The sequence below is a fragment of the Nicotiana sylvestris genome, chromosome 12 (assembly GCF_000393655.2).
Source record: "Nicotiana sylvestris chromosome 12, ASM39365v2, whole genome shotgun sequence".
Taxonomy (NCBI): Eukaryota; Viridiplantae; Streptophyta; class Magnoliopsida; order Solanales; family Solanaceae; genus Nicotiana; species Nicotiana sylvestris.
In genome coordinates, this window is record NC_091068.1 from 74,024,981 (window position 1) to 74,031,386 (window position 6,406).

Here is a 6,406-nt window from a genome sequence, read left to right on the forward strand (position 1 = left end):
TGTTGTTCTGAGGGTTTGAAACCCCGGACTTTCACATCGTAACGCTATATTGAGGCGTGACACGCACTCCATGGCGAGTGCGGGGTCGGATACTATTGGGGATTGTGACTTGGTCCATCCCGTGTGATGTTTATACTATACTGGTGATTGGTACACATACTTTATTGATATTACTAGGCTTGATGCCACGTTTGGGGCCTTGTGCCGATTTGTAAAATCCTTCGAGGATTGATATTACTGCTTAGCATGATTTGCATATCATTTAATTTCAGTCCAAGGTTTTAAATGCTGTTTTGCAAACTCAGCCATAATTCTAAGTGTTGAAAACTTAAATGATATTTTTAAATGTATTCCGGGCTGGGAACTTCTGTTTTGTAAATGCCCAAGGGGCTTATTATATTATTTTTTTGGACAGATTATAAAGTGACTTGAAACAGTGGTAACAATGACACTGTGTGATATACTTGAAACAGTGGTAATAATGACACTGGATGATATACTTGAACAGTAGTAACAATGGCATTGTATGATATAAATTTGTCAGGTAATAATGGCTGACTGGTCAGGTAACAATGACTGACCAAGATATTGCGCTTAGGCTGTAGGATCCCCTCCGGAGTCTGTACACACCCCCAGTGAGCGCCGTCGACGATAAATAAATATGGATGGCTCGGGCTGCACGCCGCAATGGGTACTGGAATGTACCATCATATGCATTGCATTATATTCATGTATTTGTATCTATACTGTTGTTTAGCTGCTCTGTTACATATGTTACTGTATATTTGGATTTTAGCTTACTTTGTGTATTTACTAGGTTTTCTTATCTTCGGACTGTAGTTACTTTTATTACTCACTGGATCGGAGTACTCACTTTACTCCCTACACCTAGTGTGCAGATCCAGGACAGTCTCAGGCATAGTAGATCCAGTTGATCAACGGATCCAACATTTTGTGGAGTATCAAGGTAGCTGTACGGCGTTCGCAGCATTGATTCTTCCCTCCTATCCTATCTTTTTTTTTATTTCCGCATTATTAGACTTTGGATACACTATGTATTAGGATTATATTCTGTACTCTAGAGGCTCAGATTCGTGACGTCGGGTCCTAGTGAGATTATGTTGTGTATTTTGTTAAACTCTTCAGTACTATGATATTGAATTAATTGATATTTCCATCCGCTATTTTTGATAAATTGGGTTAAGTGTTGAATAATGGTCGGGCTTGCCTAGTAGTGTGTTGGGCGCCATCACGATCGGGATTTGGGTCGTGACATGTAATTTGAGGCTTCGAGCGAGTTCGTATTATGTTTTTGAATTGGTTAGTATGTTTGACGGAGTCCCAAGGACCTCAGGTATGTTTCAGATGGGTTACGGGCCATTTCATCAAGTTTTGGAGTTTCTGGTTTCTCTGGTATTCTTTAGTTCATCGCATTTGCGTGCAAAAGAACGCGATCGCAAAGTGCATAGTGTGTGGCTGAGGATTTACTCATCACGTTCGTTAGTTAGTCATCGCATTCGCATCCCTTATGTCGCGATCGCGTAGAGATAGAGCTGGAGGGGAGTAGTGGATTGGCCATCTAGTGAATAGGGTTGCATTCGCGTAGGTCAGTTGAACTGATGGGTCGCGTTCACAGGTTGCAAATTGCATTCTTGTAGATGTGATTTTGGCAGCTTATGTTTTGTGCTACGCGATCGTGATGCATTTTCCGCGATCGCGAAGAGGAATACTTGGGCAGAATGTAAAAGTAATCTATTTCGAGGGTTATGTTATTGTATCACTTTTTGAGTTAGAAGCTCGAATATGGGATTTTCACGTTTAGGATTGGGGCAAATATTCTTAACTCGGATTTGGTTATATTTCATGATTCCATCTTTATTTTTATTATTTAATTAGTGGTTTGAATTGGAGAAATTGGGGATTTGTAAATTTTTCTAAAATATAAAATGATGATTTGAAAGCCGATTTGAGGTCAAAATTGGATGATTTTGGTATGATTGGACTTTTATCGGAATGGATGTTCGGATTTTATGAGTTTTGTCGGGTTTCGAGATGTGGGCATGGGGTTGACGTTTTGGGCTGACTTTTGGGTTTTTATTAAAAATCAAAGCTTTATTATCCGAACTTGTTTCCTATGGCTTTTGTTCATGATATTAAGTTATTTTAGTTAGATTCGAGCCGTACGGAGGTTGTTTCACACGGTAAGGTCTTTTTAGAGTATTGATTTAGCTTCTTTGAGAAAAGTATCTTGCATAACTTTGTGTGGAGAAACTACCTATAAGATTTGGTTTAATTGCACTATTTGGATTATGTGGAAGACGTGTACATGAGGTGACTAGTGCGTACACGACCTTATATGTGAAAATTGACCGGATAAGACTTTTAGGCTTCTTATATGCATTTAATTGAAATTGCCATTACATGTTCTACATTCCTTTGTTAAGTTTATCCTTATATGTTTTAATTGAGTTTATCATTTCATGTTCCATATTCCACTATCAAGTTTATTCTTACATACTTTATTTGAAGTTGTTAGCACATGTTCTATCTTTTATTTGTCAAGTTTACTCTTATATGCTTTATTTGAAGTTGTTACCTTTCTATTTTCACTTTACCTCTTTCATTGTTCGATTATTTTTATTGAAGGGCTATTACATGATATCCCTTCGTTGTCAAGTTATTCTCATGCATTTAGACGTAGTTGCTAGTTCATGCCATCTCTTCATTGTTAGCTTATGTCATACACTAGAATTCAAAGTTTCCATTTCATGAAAATACCTTCATTATTGAGTTTATTCTTAAGCAATTAATTGAAGTTGAAGTTATTGAAATTCATTAACCCGTTTTAGTTGAAGTAGTCGTTAAATGGAGTATTGGTCATTGTTGAGTTATTTTTTCCCATTTCATCTTGTTGCTATTGAGATTCTTGTACATATTGTGGTTCAGCTGTGGGTTATGTGTTGTGGTGATATTGGTATTGTTGTTTTGAATAGGTTGTGGCCTATGGGCACTTGTGGTACGAGTCGATATGTCTTGTCATTGTGATGTTGGTTGTAATGACCTGACTGGTCATTTTGTGTAATTGCGCCTCGTTTACCCGTTTGATGTTTTGCACATGTGTAATTTTGGTTTTATGACTTAGGGTTTTTATTATTTTCGTTCCGAGAAGATTTCGTGTTGATGTAGACCCTTTGGTTCTTGTCTTAGAAGCTTAAGTTAGAAATATTGACTAAACTTTGACTTTTGTGAAAACAACTCCAGAACGGTATTTTGATGTCTCAGATAGCTTCGTATTGTGATTTTGGCAATTTGAGATTTAGAACTTTGACCATATGTTGACTTTGTCTATACATTTTGGAATTGGATTTTTGGGACTTGGAATAGGTCTATTATGTTATTTAGAACTTGTCTGCAAAATTTGGTATCATTTGGAGTTGATTTGATAGGATTCGGGCGCTTAGTTGCAATTCTAGAAGCTCTTGGAACTTTACTTAGAAATTCATGTGTTTTGGTATCTAATTCGTAGTTCTATATGTTATTTTTGTGTTTTGATCGCACGGAAGATCTTGTATGATGTTTTTAGACTTGTGTGGATGTTTGATTTGGAGCCCCGAGGGCTCGAATGAGTTTTGGACAGAAATTTATCTGATAGTGCGTTGATGCCTCTAGTGTCGCATTTGCAACCACCAGGGTTGCAATTGTGACCTTAGTAGGGGGGTCACAAGTATCGCAATTGCGATGCATGGGTCGCAATTGCGATGCATGGGTCGCAATTGCGAAGTTGACCTGGGCTAGGCTAGGTTCGTATGTGTGACAATTGTGCTTCTTTCGTGAAGGGAACAGGGTACGCATTTGCGAACCCATTTTCACATTTGCGAGGTTTCCCTTAAGACTGTCAGTGCCGCAATTACGAGCTTTTCTTCGCATTTGCGAGGGTTCGAAATTGCGAACTTAGTGTCGCAATTGCGATACCTGCAATTAAATAAAAGGTTAGAAAGTCGGGATTTAGGTCTGATTTCTCACATCTTAAAACCCTAGACTCGGTTGGAGGCGATCTAGAGAGGGGATTTTCATCTATAAATATTGGGTAAGTGATTCTAATCAATTTTCAACTATATTTCATGAATATCTCTTAGATTTGACATTAAATTTATGTGAATTAAAGTGAAAATTTGAGAAAATTTGCCTAAGTTTCGAGTTTTGAGAGTCAATTTAGACTCGGATTTTGAAACTAATCACATATATGGACTCGTGGGGTTATGGATAGTCGAAATCTACCCTTGGACCCGGGTTTTGGCCAGGAAGGACTAGGGTTGACTTTTTGAGAAAAGTGTAAAGATTATAGCTTTATCTATTGTAATTGATTTCTCTTGCATTGTTTGTTGTTATTAAGTCAATTTTGGTTAGATTTGAGCTGTGTGGAGGCAAATTTTAGGGGAAAAGCTATTTTCGAGTGTTGAGTTGACCTAGTTGAGGTAAGTATCTTGCCTAACTTTGTGTGGGAAAACTAACCCTTAAGATTTGGGACTGATTGTGTTATCTGTGTTATGTGAAAGCCGTATACGCAAGGTGATGAGTGGGTACACAGTTACGTGTGGTATTTGACTGGTTTAGGTTATTTAGACTCTTTCCATGCCTTTAATTTAATTATCATAACATGTTATACCCCTCATTATTAATCAACTTTTACATGTATTAATCTACCCTTACCTGATTTATTTGACATTGTTAACACGTGTTCTACCTCTTACTTGTTATTTTGCTCTTATATACTTAGTTGAAGTTATTGCTTTCCTTATTGCCTTGTTACATCCTTAAATTTTTGAATTACATTTACTTGAAAATGTTATTTCGTGAAATATCTTCTTGTTAAGTTATTGGTGTTGAAGTTGTGAAAGTCGTTATCACATGAGGTGAAGTTGTTAATTGTTCAGATGTCTTTCTTGTTGAGACAATTCATATTCGTTTTGTTATTGTTGAGATTCTTGTGCACGTTGTGGTTGAGCATGGGCTATTTGTTGTGAAAACATTGATATTGTTGATTTTTGGCAAGTTGTGGCATATGGGCACTTATGGTGCGAGTTATTGTTGTATTGTGATATTGATACGCATCCAGCAGTATAAGGATCGGGGTTAATGTACATGCGGTGGCATAAGGTGGGATTATGTGTGTGTTGCTAGTAAGGGAATTACTTGAAGCCATAACGACATAAGGTGGGCTAAAGTACGTGTAGCTATTTCGGAAAATATATTTTCAAAATTATCTAATGTAAGGCTCATGTGGCGGTATAAGAAAAGATTGTGATTTTGGATGTGAAATGAGGTTACGAGGTGGTACCTTGGTTGTGATTCTTGTTGTTATCTCTCATTTACCTCACTTGTATTTGTCCACATTATTTTCTTGATGTTATTATTATGTGCTCTTTCCTTGTTGCCTTTATTGTATTAAATTCAGTTGTAGCTTACCTTGTTGTATTGCTTTATTGCCACTATTTTCTCATTTTCATTATTAGACTATACTATACTGTTCAATTTTTCTTATCCTAGTAGGTGTCTTAACTTGGCCTCGTCACTACTTTACTGAGGTTAGGCTTGATACTTACTGGGTACCATTGTGGTGTATTCATACTACTCTTCTACACATTTTTATGCAGATCCGGGTAAGTCTGCCCGTGCAAGACGTTAATGATTGACTTGTTAGCTGCTTTTTGGAGACTTCAAGGTATACCTACTCGGCGTCTGCAGGCCTCGGAGTCACCTTCCGTTATTTCCTCATTATTGTTGTTTCCTTTATCAGACTATGTTGTAGTAGACATTTTTCTTAGAATATTCCGTAGAGCTTATGACTTAGTTCCACCGATTTTGGGAGTTTGTTACAGATGTTTCATTTCAGGTTTATTATGAGTTTATCGAATTATCTTATTATCTTAGTTATTAAATTTAGTTAAGTATTTGTGAATGTTATGCTTACCTAGTCTTAGAGACTAGGTGTCATCTCACTGTTATTGATTGTGATCTATTGTCAGGGCGGAGTGATATGGGTGGCTATTGAAATATTGTCTGGGCAGAGTGATGCAAGTGGCTATTGTGTTAATGTCTCGACAGAGTGATACAAATAGCTATTGTATTAAATGATTGGGTAGAGCGATAATGATGGCTATTATGATATTGCAACTGGTTTAACTGGTTTAACTGTTGCAAGTAATCTGCTTATCTAGTCTTAGAGACTAGTTGTCATCACGACGTCTAAGGCGGGATTTTGGGTCGTGACAGGTTGGTATCAAAGCTCTAGGTTCATAAGTTCTATGAGTCACGAGTAAGTTTAATAGAATCTTGCAAATCGGTATGGAGACGTTTGTACTTATCTTCGAAAGGCTACGAAACTATTAGAAAAATTCCACTTCTT